Source organism: Suricata suricatta, chromosome 13 (assembly GCF_006229205.1).
Source record: "Suricata suricatta isolate VVHF042 chromosome 13, meerkat_22Aug2017_6uvM2_HiC, whole genome shotgun sequence".
Taxonomy (NCBI): Eukaryota; Metazoa; Chordata; class Mammalia; order Carnivora; family Herpestidae; genus Suricata; species Suricata suricatta.
This window is the reverse complement of record NC_043712.1, coordinates 56,439,939-56,454,218: the sequence shown is the minus strand read 5'-3', so window position 1 is coordinate 56,454,218 and position 14,280 is coordinate 56,439,939. Positions and strand designations below refer to the sequence as shown.

The window sequence follows — 14,280 nt, the reverse complement described above, 5'->3', positions numbered from 1 at the left end:
CAGAAATCAATTCACACATGTATAGTCAATTAACTGACGACAAAGTAAACAATATACAAAAGGGAAAGGACAATGTCTCTAATAAATGTTGATGGGAAGACTGGACAGACACATGCAAAAGAATGGAAGTAAGCCACTGTATTATCCCACACACAAAAATTAACTCAATATAGACTAAAACTTAAAAATAAGACCTAAAACCATAAAACTACTAAATGACTATATGTATATATATATTATCTTGGCTGGACCTTTGACAGCATCACCCAAACTTACTTTTAAGCTGAAATAGCATGATACATAACACATTTGAGCTTTCAGAGAATTAAAAAAGGATGCTAATCTAAAATACTAAACTAATTTAGTCATCCTGTTTTATAAATTTGGTCATCCTAAAATACACTGTGAAATAGCCTGGCTTATCATAATAATTATTATTATTTTGTAGTGCTCCTTCTCTTTCTCCCATTCATCACTATTTGTGCAATTGCCCCATTGATCAAAGCCCTTCTTTAGATAGTACCTCATACTCTGTCCCATCCACACACCCTCTAATTCTCATCAAAACATCTGTTTAGGAGATTATGATGTATTTGATTAAATCATGTTTAGAAGTCAAGCAATAAACTTATTATCCAATTCAGGAAAAAAAATATATTTTTCCAGAAGGCTCTTAGAAAATGGAAAAACCTCATATCACAACACAGTCACTGCTACTGTAGCAACAGATATATCAAACCTATACAAAAATATATGCTATTTTACAAGTTTTTTCTATAAGTAAAAAAATAATTGAAAGAAATGTAGAGTGTCCCTAAAATTTATGAGTACAACCAAAAGAGCATTCAATTAACAGATACACACCTGCACGTGTAGGGTAAGGAACCCCTAACAAAAGACTGGAGACTTTTCAGGATTAGAGCTGACCTTTCTATTTGTGATATTTTTAACAGTTTAAATAACAAAAATAACCCATTTCACAAACAAAAAATACATGGAAAAGTCATATGTAAATGAAATCCACTCAGTGATGTGACTTAGGATAGAAAGGAGAACCTGAAATTTAGTGTTGGTAAATGGAAAGTAATACCTGTGAGAACAAAACTATAACTGTCAATGCTGTATGAGAAGACTCATACCTAGCATGGGATATTTATTTGAAGCTCTCCAGGTAAGATGTGTTTCTTAAAACATAATCCAGCAAAGAAATTTACACCAAAAATTATAAAATATTTAAGTAATCAAAATTTTTCTCTAAGATTCTTAGTTTGGTTATCAGACAGATGTATTTCCACAATCTGCAATGAAAGATACATTAAATAGTCTCAATGAGGACACACAATTATTTTTATCCAGAATTAAATGACATGAACTCTGAACATAACATGAAAAAAAAATGTGAACCTTACATCTTTGTAGACTTCACAGAGATGGTGAGAGGAGTTTTACAAGAAAGAATGCTAAATATAGACTGGTATCATGCCAACCTCAGATTGCTATATTCAGCTCAATAAAAAGTGACACAGAAAAGAACATTCATGAGAATGAAAATATTCAGAAAAGATGTCAAAAAGCACTTTTTTAAAAGAGGAAGCATAAAAGTTGCATGGCAATTCTACCTAAAGTAGCTTGTGAGAATAAATCTTCTGCAGTTAGTCATAAGGGAAACAAACCACAAGATAGTAAGAATCTAAAAAGAATGAACTACATTCTTACATATCTTTCATCAGGTTTGCTTGTGGGCATAAACTTCTCTTGAAAACTACAATGCTGCAATGACTAAAGTGCAGACAACGGCACATTTCCTCTTGCATAGTACCTAGAAAACAGCATAGTACTGTCAATCATGAAAGATTCTTCAACTTTTAATGGGTTTGTCCTCAAACACACACACACACACACACACACACACACACACGACTTTTACAACCAATGTGTTCTTGTTGTCAATATAATTAAACTTTCAGATTGTACCGCTCTCAGTTTATGTAGATTTTTGTTTGCTTTTTAACCCAATAAAATGTAAAGTCAATACTCTCTCATCCTTTGCATTTTACATTAAAATATCTTGACTATATTTCTCTGAATATTTTTAATTTTAAAAAAATTTTTAATGTTTATTTACTTTTGAGAGAGACAGAGTGCAAGTGGGAGAGGGGCAGAGAGAGATGGAGACAGAATCTGACACAGGCTCCAGGCTCTGAGCTATCAGCACAGAACCCCAATGTGGGGCTAGAACCCACAGACTGTGAGATCATGACCTAAGCCAAAGTCAGATGCTTTAACCAACTGAGCCACTCAGGCGCCCTTCTCCGTGAAATTAAGAGTAAACAATAAAGACAGGTTATTTGACCATCAATATCCTAGTAATGTAACAAGTGATAAATACAAATAGTATTAATATTTCAAGGTGATATTTACTACTAATAACAAATTACTTCAGGTGTTATTAAATTGATAGCGTGAAGAGAAGAAGGCAGAAGACAAAAAGACACATTGTGACAGATAATGCACAAACAAGTCAGAGCAGCTGACAGCAAAGGTCCTACTTTCAGCTACAAGGAGGCTGCAAAGAGCAACTCAGGCATCTTCAGGCCTGCCTCTTTTAGGATGCCTTTCTCTGAGTAGGAAACACTAAAATGTTCTCCCCCAAGTTATATTCTAGAGAAAAATGTATTCACCACCAGTATAACTTGTATTCTAGTGCTGTGGACCCAATATAGGCTCTATAAACATTATTTACCAACTTGGATTACTGAACATCTATGGTGTATGTATCCTTTTCAATTAAACCCAGACAGCATCTACTTACTAAACATGAAAATATAATATTTTATTATTATTATCAAGAGGAAGTGGAAGAAAAGGAGAAGATGAGGTGCTAACTTTGTGAAAGGCTCATGAGGTAGAATACTTTGTTAAAAAGTATGTACTCCAGATTATTGCATTTAACCATCATAACAACATGCTGACAGGCATGCTATGCTTATGCACATTTTTTGAGAATAAAAAAACAGACTTAGAGAAACTAAATGGGTAGGAGCACATAGTTTCTCAAAAGAGAAGACCATACTAGCTTACATCTCCCCATGTGAGGACTATATTCATTTAAGCCACGTTCTCAACACTGAATGAGGTACTCAACATACAAAACTAAAGATCTAGTCTCTGACATTCACACTCTCACAGCCTAGTGTTGGGTCAAAAAGCTGAGACAAATATATAATGCTCTATAAACACAGATGATGGAAAAAAATAAAAGAGAGTGAGCTAAAGGAAAGCTGAAAATATGGGATAGAGCCCAAAATGGAGTAAAAGCAGATCTCTGCGACAAACAAGTTCCTATCTTTGTGTACAAGATGGAAATATAGCTCATATATTACCCCTGCAAAAGATAAATCCAATATGTATTGCATAGCAAGTATCTAATAGGTTACAGGAGATAATGCTTTGTACATGATAAAGTGCTCTATGAAAACATGTTTCAGAAAGGGAATGAGATAACTCATCTATGAGGCAGTTAAGTATTCATTTCATGATCCGGACTCTTTGAGATACCCTTTGACCTTACACAGTGTCCAACTCAAAGCAGATGCTCACCGACAACAAATTATTAAGTGATCTCAATTTGAGAGTTGTAATCCCCAGGTTTAGAGGTTTGTCAACACTGGTCAGCCATTAAAGTTAGGACCCAAGAGTCAAATCAAAAGTTTTTGGACTCCAAAGTCTGTGATTTGTCTACAGCAATATACAGTACTCATTAAAATGGAGTTCGTGAGAGACAGAACAATTCCAAAGAGCTTCCAAAATGGGGATTCTTCACTTGATGGTAATCTTGGAAATGCTATTAAGTAACTACAACACCACCCAATAGAGGAGCATTAAATAAGGCGTCATTGTGGCTTAATGTACACACAAATACATGGTACTGTATGAATAGTTAAGCCAAAAATAGGTCTTAATCTCAAATATCTGAATAAATGGCCCAGCCATAGTAGTAGAACTCTTACTGTAGTATTGATGTTAGAAGACCATCACAGTTAGACTTTAAAGACAGATTATTCAAAATTATAATGCATATGCATATACTCAAAAAGAAACACTGCTTATTACTAAAAATTTGCTACTGAACAATGAATTACTAAGTTTACTATCACCTTTGATGTATTGTAAATAAAGACAACGGGAGGCTCTTAAAAATTTATCTATTCCAGGGCACCTGGTTCAGTCAGTTAAGTGTCCAACCCTTGCTTTTATGTCTGGTCATGATCACATGGTTTGTGAGTTCTAGCCCTGAGTCAGGTTCTACAGTGACAGTGAGGAGCCTGCTTAGGATTCTCTCTGTCTCAAAATAATAAATTTTTAAAAATTATATATATATATATATATATATATATATATATATATATATATGTTCCATTAGCTGTTTACACAAATGCCTTCTGTTCAGTGAAAGCCTCTCTGGTCCCCTATTTAAAATTTTACACCCTACTCCAATACTGCCTACAGCCCCATCACTGCTTTATTTTCTTCTCTCCTTAGCACTTAATATCTAAATTATTATATATATAAAAATGTTTATAATGTACATATTTTTCTCATTATCAAAGGAGAATATTTTACTAAATGAATGAACAAATAAGAGCCCTCTCATTTTGCAGATAGAGAAACTTAGTAAAGATCTGCTCCATGACTTATCATTCCTGGATCTAAAAGAATCTCCTAAGTTTTTCTCATGTATAGGATCCTATTAGAACTCAGGGCTTTAACTCTAGGTAAAGTTGAAATCATATATAATCTGTGCTAAGAAACATAGCAGGAATCAGCATAAGAACCTAAAGAGAGATTTCAGAAATGTCTGTGAGGATCTGATAAACAGGCCAAATGGGTCTGAAGAAATTTTGATATCAAAAGGAACTGAGAATATCCTTGAAATAGAATATGACTAAAGAAAAGAGGAAGGCAGACATGTTGAGTTTGACCTAATTTTTTTTGGTCATTGGAGAAGAAATTAGTGTAGAACCAGACACTTAAATTACCAAGGTTCGTATGTGAGTCCTATGGAGCAAAGAGAGAGCTGCAAAGGGGCTTTTAAGTAAACTGAAGGAACTGTTCCAATAAGATGACTAAGCCATTAGAGCATAGGCAGCAACTGTATAGTAAAATTTGACAGAAAAATTAAAGGGGGAAATGAGGAGAAGACACTCTTGTCTACCTTGGCAAATGTCACAGAAAAATTTAAGCGGGACATGGGGAGAAGACAGATATTCTTGTCTACCTTGGCAATAAATTATGATGACAACTGCTAAAGGGTCTAGTGTTTCATCTAGGAGACAAGATGGAAATCTGGGTCCCAGCAAACTCCTGACAAGAAATAACAGAACCTGATAGATTCGGTGGCAACCATGAGATGTCAGGTGAAAATAGTATTACACAGCAAAAGGCTTAGAAAAGGAAAGGAGGAAAGCATTACCAGAAGTCAAGTGATAGCTGATTAGACATCTGTATTTGTATTTGAACACATGTAAAATGACTGCCTGGGACTCCTCAGAATACTCGGCAAGTATTTTTCCCAAAGGCTAAGAATGTGTATAAACTATTAAATGCTATTAATTTTTTAATGTTTATTCATTTATTTTGAGAAAGAGTGGGGGGGAGGCAGAGAGAGACAGAGAGACAGAGAATCCCAAGCAAGCTCTGCAGATGTCAGTACAGAGCCCAACACAAAGCTTGATCCCACGAACGGTGATATCATGATCTGAGCTGATACCAAGAGTCAGACGTTTAACCTGAGTCATCCAGGTACCCCTAAATAATAGCATTTTAATAAAATGTGTGTTGTTATTGTTAATGTGACTCCATTGGTAATCACTGGGTAACGAGGTCTATAGAAATTTAAGCTAATGAAAGAAATACAAATGTAAATGAGGAAATGACAATAAATCAAATCTAATTATCTAAGTTTCACCCCTGTGCCAAGGGGAACAAAAGCAATAATCTATAATGTCATACTTTCAATTAAACTTTTGAGGTATATTCCACTAACATAAAATGATAATCAGCAAGATTAAAATTTAATGCTTTAAGAAATATCATATGAATCCAGAGTAGTAAGGTTGAAACTCGGTCCATGATACTTTGTAATAGCAGGTGGAGGTTGGAAAATGTCATGTAATTACTGCAAATACAGTTGTCCACAAGAAGTGGACTAGCAAATTCACTTTTTTAAACATTTTAAAAATCAACTTTATTTATGTGTTACTCATGTACAGTTAAATGCAACCATTTTTATAGAATATTTTTGTTATCCTAAAAATTACCAAATGCCTCTTTGTTATCAATCTTCCACATCTTCACCTCTCAAGCAACCACTGATCTGATTTCTAACTCTAAATTAGTTTTTTCTGTTTCACAACTTCACATAAACAAAAACATATTTTATTTAGTTTCTGCTTTCTACTTCTTTCCATAGGCACACCTTTTTTGAGATTCATTCACATTCCTGTACGCATCAGTAGTGTGTTCCTTTGTATTGCTGTATGGTACTATATTTCATTAATACACTTAAATGCATTTATCCATTCTCTTCAAATTCATTATCTAAGCAGCCTATTTAAAATCTCTCTTTTAGTCTCACAAATACAAAGCAACAACCCAAGAAATATTTGTAGTGGAAAACTATATAGTCATTATTAGCCTAGATGAAGATATTGTAGGGGTGCCTGGGTGGCTCAGTCAGTTCAGCATCTGACTTTGGCTCATGTCAAGATCTCACAGCTTATGAGTTCTAGCCCCACATTGAGCTCTGTGCTGATAACTCAGAGCCTGGAGCCTACTTCAGAAATAAATAAAACAAACATTTAAAAATATTTAAGATATTTTATATTAAAGTCTAAATACTTGGTATGATGCAGATTACCTTATCTCTGTGTATGTGAGCCTCTGTGCTTTTATGTAAGTATGTAGTAGGGATTGGGAGTGGAGAACAAGGTTAAAAGAAGAAATATAACTTATACAATATGGATGTAAATAGCATTATGTTTATAATGTTTATTTTGGTGAAAGTGGATGTTTTTGCAGATCTCTTCATTTTGTCTTGTTTTGGTTTGAAAGCCATTTGCAGGAGATGAGGAGCCACGATGAAGAGGCTTCAGGCAGGTTTCAAGGATGATGTCATCTAACGAGCAAGACAACAAATTAAAACATTGCAAAGGAGACTCCCCTATTTATGTATATTCAGTCTTTCTTATTGTACAAATTGGTGACACTGCCTTGTTGGGAGCAGAAAACAAAGTCATACTTTGAGAAAAGGACCACGTATCAATCATCCTGAGGAAAAGACTATGGCAGGCAGCCTCCAAGTTGGCCCCAAAGATCCCATTCTCCTGTTGTGTGTGGTCTGTACTTGGTGACTCAATTCTTTTGAATGAAATCAGGTGGAAGTGATGGTTTGTGACTGGGAGAGTAGGGCATAAAAGGCAACATAGCATTTCTTTTCTTCACTCTCTCCCTCTCCCTCCTGCCACGCCATGAGCAGCACATGTCAAAGAACCAAAGCCTCCAACTTAGACCCACTCGGGCTCGAGGTGCTGCACACTCCCCACATCCACCCCTGACACTTTGTTGGAAGCCTTGGAAACGTCTCAGAGCTAGAACCAACATCCTGAGCCACTTCCAGATTCCTGACCCCAGAAACTTAGATATGAATATATTTTAAGCCAGTAAGTTTTATAATAACTTGTTGCACAGTAATCCATAATTAATACAAGGTCTAACCTAGATCAAAACAGAAATTCTAATAAAGAACCTTAAACTGAAATGAGTTAGAAACTTCTTATTCTCTCAAAACTTTCTAGGAGTTGGATCTGAACTCCTCAAAAACGTATGTGTAATTCACTATGGAGCTGAATGAATTCTGAAGCAGAGTGTCTCAAACCTTAGTAGGAAATACCTGAGGATATTGTTAAATACAGATCATAATTCAAAAACATGGGGTGGAGTTTTAGAATTCTGCATTTTTAACAAGTTCCCAGGAGATACACATGCTACTGGCCAACAAACTAGAATCTGAGTAATAAAGGTATAGAGCACATAGAAGAGTGATTGCCCATGAAGACATAATAAAACATTTAAATGGACACTGTTTACGGCCCCAAATTCCTACAATCAAAATATGGGAGCTCTGAGTCATCATCAATTGGATATGATAACAAATATGACCTCATTTTATACTTATAGGCTGGTTACACCCACACCAACAGATATTATAGAAGGAAAAAAAAAGAGACTTGGAGGTCATCAAGTGGCTTCAGAACCATGTTCCTGTTCCAAACATGTCTGTACTTCTCTAAAGATGCATCATGAATAATCCTGACTCAATATATATGACACACTTCATATTAATACAAAGAGATCGGGAATTCTCTAAGAATTTTGGCAGACGACAGTTTGGAATTGAACCAGAGATGCTATTTTCAAATGAAAAAAGCTTGAAGCAAATTATGTATTTCTATGAAAAGAAATCTAAACTTACTTATAAACTTGATGAGAAATTTTTTTCTAATTGCTGAGATAGAAAATAGGAAATCTACAATTTGAAAATCTTTCCTCTACAGCAGGAATGTGTTTTGTTTGTTTGTTTGTTTTTCAAGTCATTTCTATCTCAATGTGATTATAGCCTTCTCCTTCGTTGTTAAAAACATATATTCAGCACTTAGCCAAATCAGAAACAGAAAGTACTTTTCTATTTTCCCTTTCATCCCCAAAAGAAAAATTTAACTCCTTTTGAGTTAAATTGTGCCTTTCCTAATAATTTTGAATCATTTATATTAGTTGCTACCAAGCCTATAAAAGCATATAATTTCCTTTACTGGTATTTACAGAGGATAGTTTCCCTCTGATTTTGAATAGGACCCTTAAAAATAATAAAGGAGGAATTAAGTGGCACTTGTCTTGATACAATTCAACTGGGTACTGCTTTTGCAGTTTGTAGCAGTGACACCAGAAATGCTTTTTTACATTTCAACCTTCATTTAACTAAACTCAAAAAGGCAAAGCTCCTATAAAATTATGATCACTGATTAATTTCAAATCAGTCCAAATGCAAGCAAGGACTTAATAAAGCAAAAATGAAGTGATGCTATGTACGCCTAAATTTTCAGCTAATTTGTGTTCTTTGAACTGCTGATTGCCTTAAGAGAAGCAGAAATAAAAATGTCTTCAATAAATTGCTGCATTTCTCAAACAACCTGGTGTGTTGTTGGAATTTTGTGGCTGGCAGCCTAATGAGAATGAATGGTTTACAATCTTCTAGGACTGACTCACTTAGTCATTCACAACATCCACTGAATGGGAGACTGCTTCAGAGATACAAGGTCACACCCTTGCCACAATTATTCTGTCTAATGAGGTATCCTAAGTTGTCTACTCTTCAAAGGTGTGTGGTAAGGGCTTCTGAGGATAAAACATTTAGTATTCTTGTACTGAAGCATGGATACACATACCAAAGAGTCCATCTTTGTCACAATATCAAACTAATGAAAAAAATGCCTCTACTTTAAAGAATCATTTCCACTTTAAGAGAAAAAGTGAAACAAATTTCACTTTCATATTGTCAAGGAATGAGGAAAAAAACAACTCTCAGGAGAGTTTTGTTAGTACTTCCCCCCAAAACAGCTCAATGACAGGTTGACTTAATTATTCAAATGATAACTTTTTATAGCAAATAATTAGGCCATATGTTAACCTCAGAATTTAAAATAACCAATTTGCTTATATTGTGTGGTTCTCATCTAATTCGGTATGGGTACCATTTTTCAGAGAAAAAAGTGAGGCTTAGGTCAAATTGAAGCATCCATTAACATATTATTGTCTCTACAGAGATCCATAGGACTGTATTAATTATCTAGACAGCTGATCCAAAGAAGTTTTTTAATGTTAATTGCTAATTAAAGAAAATTAATGACAAAAAATAAATTAAAAATAAAAACAGAGATGAATTATAAAAGATAATGAGGCAATTTGCAACTAATTTAATAGCTTTACATGAATTTTCCCTCAAATAACCAATAATTACTTCTAAATAAGTTAGAAAAATCAGTGATAATTCAGTAAACTATCTTGGCTTTAAATTTCTACAAAGTAAAGCAACTATCACTAAGGCTTTTCAGAAAGCCGTGCTTCCTGCTCAGCTGGATCACCAAATAAGCTGATCTGCTCTTCCATAAGCAACTTAGTTTTATTTTTTGGCTCAATCTGTTGCATAGCATGTGAGTCATATCTATGCCTTAAACCAGATATGCCCACACTATTTAATACTTCTGGAACTTTTTTTTTAATTTGATTCAAGGATGTTTTTATATATTGCATATAAACCCTCTTTGTTAATATATGCAATATATATTTTATTATAAAAATAGCCTATTTTTATTCAACATAATGCTTCATGGTTTTGTCAAGACAAATACATACTTCACTGTTCAGCACTAACTCTTAATGCGTGCATTTAAGTACAAACCTACTGAAGTTGGTTTACTTTGTTGATTATTATTTGTTTCCAAATTGTGCATCCAGCATTTCCATAAACACTTTAGAATTCTACATCTTTACAATTGTAAATAATAAGTCTTCAACCAAAGTTCAAATTATTTTCTCAGTTGTGTACTAAAGTATTATTTATAGAGTGACTTCCAACTATAAGATGTCTGAAGTGAACTCCAGCTGATAGCTTTGTCACACTGACTTAACTATTGGTATGTCCACAGTATGAGATCACTAACGTTGACTTAGGAATGAGTGATCATGAAGACTTTCGTCCACTTATGACACTGATAATTTTTTAAATGTTTTTATTTATTTTTGAAAGAGAGAGAGAGAGAGAAACAGCGCAAGCAGGAGAGGGTCACAGAGACAGGGAGATAGAGAATCCAAAGACAGGCTCCAGGCTGTCTGAACCAAATCTGAGATCATGACCTGAGCCAAAGTCCAATGCTTAGCAGACTGAGCCACCCAGGCACCCCAAACACTGAGAATTTTTAATTCATTGAGAATCCTTACCTGCCCTACAAGTATCACTGTATCAGTAATAGATTTCCAATGTGTAATTGAATAAATTGATTCCCCATTATGAATTATTTTGTGTAATGTAAGAGTTTCCTCCACCAAATAAAGACTGTTTTTCTTCTTTCCTGTTTTAGGAATTATTCCTATTTACAATTTTCTTTTGCACACCAGAGTTGGAGCTTGGATGAAGGCTCACCTAGAGTGATTATAGACCTGTCTTTGTTTGACAATGAGAATGCTCAAAGAATGAATTATCAATGAAAGCCTTTTCATGTTGATTACAAACACAGGATTTCTCTTCTCTGTGAGTTCTTTGGTATGAAAAAGTTTAGCTTTGTAGCTACAGTATTTCCTATATTTGTTTTTGTTTCATTTTTACTTAAGTATAGTTGACATGCAATTTTACATTAATTTCAGGTATACGACATAGTGATTTCACAACTCTATACATATGCTATGTTCACCACAAGAGTACCTACCATCTGTCACCATACAATGCTATTACAAGTAGAACATAAGAAATGAAAAGCTTGTAGTCAAGAATGGAAGGTAAGGAAAAGGAATTTAGGGGTGCCTGGGTGGTTCAGACGGTTGAGCATCTGACTTTGGCTCAAGCCATGATCTAGTGGTTCATGAGTTTGAGCCCTGCCTCAGACTCTGTGCTGACAGCTCAGAGCCTGAAGTCTCCTTCAGATTCTGTGTCTCCCTCTCTCTGAACCCCTCCCCAACTCATTCTCTCTTTCTCCCTCTCTCTCTCTCTCTCTCTCTCAAAAATAAATAAAATATTAAAAAATTTAAAAAGGGAATTTACTTTGTTAAAATATAATTTATATATAAATATATATTTACCTATACACACCTTTATATACACATAAATATGAGAACTGACTGAACTATAATTTGCTAACAGTACTTTCACTTAATATTAGAAAAACATCTGGCTACACTGCAATGAACAGAAGTAGAACATGTACAAACTATGGGATATTTGACTGGTAATAAAGACCAAGTCTTAGGTAATATATGTAACTTTTGTCTAGTAAATCAAATTAAGCATGCAAAACAGATATTTCTGAAAAAGCTACTCCAAAAAAGCTAAAACCATTATGCCCCTATCTTTGTGTGGTGTTTATTAAGAAGTCTCCCCTAGAATACATGATAATCTTTGATTTTTTGTTATACATATCAAATGAGATATCAAGGATTACTCAAAAAACCCATACTTCATTACCAACAGTACACATAGTACTTAAGGACAGAAAAGGGGTCCCAAAAAATCTCCCCCCAAAATACATTACTATTTGGTACCAAGATTGCCATTTTAATTTTTTTAAGTTAGTTTAAGTAAATTTGAGAGAGAGAGAGAGAGAGAGAGAGAGAGAGAGAGAGAGCACGCATAAGCAGGAGATGGGCAGAAAGTGAGAGAATCCCAAGAAGTCTCTGTGCTGCCAGTGCAGATCCCGTCACAAGGGTCAATCTCACCAACTGTGAGACAATGACCTGAGCTAAAACCAAAAGTCAGATGTCTAACCCACTGAGCCACCAGGTACCGCCCCAAGATTTTCACTTAAATGGTTAGCATATGCACATATTACATAGTTTATGGCCTATACAAATTTTTATTTGAATTTGTCTATCCAATGCAAATTTATAACAATCTACACTTTATATAAATATACTGTGAGCACTCTCAGGGATTTAGTCATCAAATGAATTTACTAAACTAATGCAATGATTTGCCATTTGACCCATGAATAAAAACTGACATTTTATTAACACTGAAATAGCAAATTAACAGAAATTGAAAAATGCAGCTGAATTCATTTAATATTCATTTTTAAATAATGCATGGCTTGAAACTTTTTTCAGGAGTTAAAACAGCTCATTTCAGATTAGAAAATACTTTTAATTAAAGCACCCTGCACTTCAACAGCAAGCTCTATAATGTAGCTGCAATGGTAAGCAAAGATTTCATTAACTTCTGCCAGAAGTCTCAGATTTAGGAATATCGACTGTAATTAGAAAAATTAAAGCTACACTTCAGAATTAATTGAAATTATTAAAGTGTTTACTCTTGCATTATTTACAGCTAGAATATCAGCAAAAAGCCCTCTATACTTTCTCATAAGTAATTCTACAGTGTATATTAAGAACATAACATGACTTCCATTGAATATTGGGTCTTTCCAGGTGGGCCTACCATAAGCTTTCAAATTATGCAGATTCTTTGGAAAACTTCAAAATAACTCTTCTCTGGGAAACTTTAAATAAAGAATAATGCATTCCTGATGGATGGGTGTGATACAACATATAGGCGGTTGCTGCCCTCATCAAATCTACCAGCAGAATTCACCAGAAACCTATTCTGATCTGACAACTCCTGTGTAGATAGAGTGACCAGCAAAACACAGACTGACGTTCAGTTTTCTAAACTTAGAACATTTTACAAAAGCTGGAGGAACATAGATTAGAACTATAAAGTATCAATTCTACTTTAGGTAAGAGGTTCTTTGATTTCATCTTAGGCATGGCATTCAGTTTTATCATAAGTATTATGTTTTGAATTTCCTCACAAAAAATAGATGTATCTTCAGAAAAAAGACCTGACCTACAACTATATTTTAAAGTAAGTAAGACTCAAAAAAATAAAGTAAATAAGACTGTGCCCATGATGACTCTTGCTTACACAGCATGGATAGATTCACTAGCACAAAAAAAAAAGATTTTTTCAGGTGAAAAAATACAGGAATATTTTAGCAACTATCTTCAAAATGTTACTTTTTAGATGATTCTCCATAAAAGAATAAACCAAAATTATACAAAAATCCAGTTATACTACTTATTGTACAGAAGTCTGGACTATTGGTTAAGTTCCCTGGGTTCTAATTTTCACCTTTGCTTCTGAAAAACTAATTATAAGAATTTGTCATGGGATGTCTGAGGCCTCTCCTTCCTTATTAGTGAAATTAAATGTTTTGCATTAGATTTTTTCCTTGCTAATCCAAACTACGGCATAGATGACAAAACGCGTAACGACCTATTTTAGATTCAAGACTAAAGAAGAACAGTGTAGCATATAAAAAGGAAGATAATGTAAGCTCTCACCAATTTTTGATAAGATGAAAAGTAAATGAGGAAGGTGGGGGAAGATGGATTCCTTCAGTATTTATTTTCCTCTTCCTCCTTTCAATAAAAGCAACTTCCAACTTTTAGATAGGT

At 34.3% G+C, this 14,280-nt stretch overlaps 1 long non-coding RNA gene across 2 annotated transcripts in view; it reads right to left on the bottom strand.

Annotated features, from left to right (window-relative positions):
• The window catches only part of LOC115276602, a 1,186,317-nt gene that overhangs the window by 1,157,530 nt on the left and 14,507 nt on the right, over positions 1-14,280 (bottom strand). Inside the window, exon 2 of one of the 2 annotated variants that reach the window (XR_003902022.1) lies at positions 7,021-7,177. The exons of the other annotated variant lie outside the window; for it this stretch is intronic. This is a non-coding gene — a long non-coding RNA (uncharacterized LOC115276602). Of the gene's footprint in view, positions 1-7,020; positions 7,178-14,280 lie in introns of those variants that run through there. 2 annotated transcript variants of the gene reach the window in all.